The following is a 4237-nucleotide window of genomic DNA, read 5'->3' as shown; positions in this document are numbered from 1 at the left end:
ACTGTATTGTTTGTCAGCTATTCATACGACTTTTTCTGTTTATTGAAGTTCCACGGGACGTTGTCGTGCTCTCGGACAATGAAGAAGTACCGCTGAGGGGGAGGAAGAGGAAAGACGAGGAACTGGGCGGGAAAGCGCCTGAGGTCTAGGTTCCTCAGTCGATCGCGACACCTGGGACGGAAGTCGAGCGATCGACAGATCCGGCTCGAACACTACAAGAAATATGTCAACTTATGACCCTCACTATTGGCCGCTGAAAGGTCATAGTTTTTTATTTGCGACCTTTTTTGACCAAAAACAGAAGGTCAAAAGCTGGCGGTCGTAAACTGAAATTAGCGACTTTCTGTAAAAGGTCTTTGGTTCCACGACCAAATTTTTGGTCACTAGCAGCCTCCCAGACCACGTAGGCATCCAGCGTGACAAGCTGATGTGGCACAAGAATCAGCCCAGTCCAATTCGGTGTTTATACGGGCCGAGCCCATTAATTCAGCCCATTTATATTTTTTCCCTATGAATTTTTTTGTCATTCATGAACCAAGCCCAACATTGCAACATTTTTATATTCACAATTCGGCCTTTTTATATTCTAGGTCGTGGCCTTTTAATATTCAATTTCTTATTATTTTCGCCCTTCTCTAGTGTGTTTTTTCCATTAAATAAATAGCTCCAGTCCAACTTTGTTTGGGCCATGGCCAATTCAGGCCGAGTACTATTTTCCATATGAAGTAGCATGTACATAATTTTCATAATCTTCATGTCATTTAAAGCAGCATGTACACAGAGAATACAACATTTAATTACACAGGAATACATCATCTACACAATTTGCCTTAACTTACTACTACATCACATTGTTCCAACTCGCATTAGCACATCTCATGTGCTCCAGATGCAACAACTTGCCTTCATATAAGAACACTCCAGTTCTATCTACTCACCCCCATTCACATGCAACATAAGAAGCATAGTGTAGAACGCCATCTTAACCACATCCGCAGCACCATAAACTGGTGTAGAGCGAGAAGCTTCAGCAAGGAGGCATAGGCTCCACCCTTGCGTCCAGTGGCACCTGCAGGGAGGGAGAGAGACTGAGAAGCAAGCAAATAAAACACTGAAGTTCAGGGCAACCAAGCTCATGCTAGTGATCAACCAAGCAAGCAAATAAAGCAGCTAGTAAAAAGCAAATTAGTTGCTCACAACAAAAGGTGGATAAATCAGTGGGATCTTTCCTTATCACTAAAATTAAAAATTTGAGCACACCAAAAATTGATTCTGTGTCATAAGATGATCCTGAGAGTGCAGCACCATGTTACCATCTCTAAAGCTCATTAGCCAGCAGCAAAAATTGTGTAACATATGTATAACCATTGCAAACAACCTTAGCAGAATAAGCAGAACAAAATTTCATGTAAAATCTTGGTATAACCAGTAGATTATCCCCTAACAGAAGCTAATTAGGCTCCAATACACAAGGCACAGCAAGCAGAGACTAAATAAGCCATGGCATGAAACAGAGCATGGTATTACAGTAGCTCAGAGATGGAGCTAGAGGTAGGAGATGGACTCACCGAAGAGGAGGTTGTAGTCGAAGCCGCACACAGGCGCCGGCGCCGCCGCCACCGTCACCCTCTAGAGGAGACACTGCCGCTTCATCGACAGACTCATCTGGTACAAGGAGATCATCAAAATGCATCACACACATGATCATCAAAACGCAGCAGCAGGAGCAAATACAAATTTAGCCCACCATGAACAGGGGCGCTAGGCAATCCAGTAGTAATGTCATATATAGGTAGTAATAACAGGACCTTAGATAATTAGTTTTCGTTCTTACTGACACACAAGTTGACAGAATGTACTCAATATATTCTAATAAAAAGGATTGGGAGCAGAGGGAGAGGGAGGTGGAGATGGACGTGCTACCTGCTGCTGCGATGGTGCCTCTTGGTGGTCGTGCTTGAGCTCCTCCTCCTGATGCTGCTCACTAACCTGCAGGACAAACAAGACCATGGGTGAGCTGCAGCACAAGCACATACAAGAAGTGAAGGTATGGAGAAGAACGTAGAAGAAGAGAGGTGCTCTGTCCTCCTCCGTCCGTGCCCCTCCTCCTCCGTGCCTATGTCGAACAACTTCCATTCGTCGCTTGCGAGCACCATGCGCCTTGGTTGGCCATGAAGCCCTTGTCCTCTGCTGCACGGATGAAACCCAAAGTATCAGTACAACTACACTGGCACATAGTACAGACATGGTATCACAGACATTCTCTAATTGACTAGCACCCAAATATATATACATGCACCAGTTGAGAAAAATCATGACTTGGACAGTGTATTAAAGAAAAATGAGTGTTCCATGCACACCAAATCATTCAAAAAACTAACTACACTACTGCAGTTCTGAACAGCTATCGGTGCATCAACAAAATATGGAACAAGCACTGCATGACAACTAGAATATATATATATATATATATATATATATATATATATATATATATATATATATATATATAGCACTCAACAATGAACAGTTATCACAGAGAACAAGATACCAAGAGATGAATGATGGCACTCAAATTCTAATCTCACATAGATAAAATCCATTGCCATAGTAACAGGCACTGTGCATGATTCAGAAGGGGGGTTCCTAGAATAAAATAGTTGAAACGGGGGATGATTCTATTTTAGAGCTAAGTAGGTAACAGCATATACTTAGAAGGGGTGATAAACGAACTGAATTTAGGATACAGTGCCATCTTTTACTCTCAAGTAACGATAGCAAATGTTGTTTGAAGATTTGTATCTACAGAATGTTGTGTGGAAATTGTTATTGCTGCAGATGAATCCTATATATTATTGTATATATACTCACTAAGTTACAGTAGTTGTGGTGCAGTGTGCAGGTTATTTTAGAAGATGCCACGTGCAAATTCTTATCTCTGTAGGTGATTCTCAATAATTGGCATCAAGTGAGATCCCGCATGCACAATCTAGTCCTACCTCCGTCGATTTCGATTCAATGCATCTGATTTCTATGCCCAAGCAGCTCATAGATTCAATACAATCAGTCATCCGGCTAAGCACACGATGCATCCAAATCTACCGGAGTTAAGCACTAGTGACGATTCCTCCCAAATAAACGGTGGAACAGGGATATATTTTCTTTGTTGGATGATTGGGCGAAACTGGGATCTAATTCGCCGAGCCAAAAGGCGTGAGCTACCTGTTTTCTCCAAGACGGGACGGGACTAAACTAGAGGCTTTCCCCTTCCCGATTCCACGAGGACCCAAGCCAGATTAACAATTCGGTGGCGTTACTAGTAGACGAGCGCGGAATTCGAGCAAGCAGGAGCAAGAGGAGGCGGGAAGGAGGCGGTAGGTAGGGTAGGTGGGTACTGCGAGCTCGTCGACGTCGATCTTGACGAAGAGGGCGTCGGCGAAGCGGGAGGCCATCTCCTTGAGCGGGCTCGATGAAGCGGCAGGGCCCGCACCAGGAGGCGGAGAAGTCGATGACCATCTGCCGGGGCAAGCGCAGCAGATTAGCAAGGTCCGTCAGATCCGGAGGAGCACGCTGCAGGCAGGGGATTGATTACTCGTAAGGAAGAGGGGGAACAGGACGGACCAGCTTGGACGCGTTCCGGTGTTCCTCCCAGTGCTTGTCCCAGGCGGGCTTGTAGTGGACGGCGGCGACGACGGAGTCGAGGTCGTCGCCGGGGAGCGGGGGAGGGGTCCACAAGGACGACAGGAAGGAGCCCATGGTTCCTTGGCTCTGTCCGCGCTTGTCTGTCTCGACTGTGGGGAGAGAGGCGGATGGGGAGACGACCGACCGCGGCCTCCGAGGACGACGAGGCCGCCGTCGTCGCCGCGGACGCAGCCACCCGCGAGGGCGGCCGGCAGGTGACGCGGTGGGCGCCGCTGCGGGACGGGGAGGAGGTGGCGGCGGCGAGGAGCCGAGGGAGGAGGAGTGCGGCTGTGGGCTAGGGTTTGGGTGGTTGGGCTGCGGTTGGGTGAGGGGGTGAGGGCTGTCGTTGGATCAGAAGCATCCGACGGTGGTTGATGCATGATCCGCGTGATATACCTATGGACCAATAAGAGTGCATCAAACAATTTGAAGATTTTTTGACCATATAAATTGGTCATGATTGATTACATACAAATTTTTTATTTTATTTTTCAATGCTAAAAATGAGTTTTTTTTGTGAAAGACCTATCAAATATTTATTCAAATGATGTCATAT

At 46.2% G+C, this 4237-nt stretch overlaps 1 pseudogene; it reads right to left on the bottom strand.

The window, feature by feature from the left end:
• Positions 1-1545: 1545 nt before the first annotated feature.
• Positions 1546-3987, bottom strand: LOC119272594 (annotated as a pseudogene).
• Positions 3988-4237: the final 250 nt, after the last annotated feature.

The sequence above is a fragment of the Triticum dicoccoides genome, chromosome 3A (assembly GCF_002162155.2).
Source record: "Triticum dicoccoides isolate Atlit2015 ecotype Zavitan chromosome 3A, WEW_v2.0, whole genome shotgun sequence".
Lineage (NCBI taxonomy): Eukaryota > Viridiplantae > Streptophyta > Magnoliopsida > Poales > Poaceae > Triticum > Triticum dicoccoides.
The sequence above is the reverse complement of the archived record's forward strand: the minus strand, read 5'-3'. Positions and strand labels throughout refer to the sequence as shown.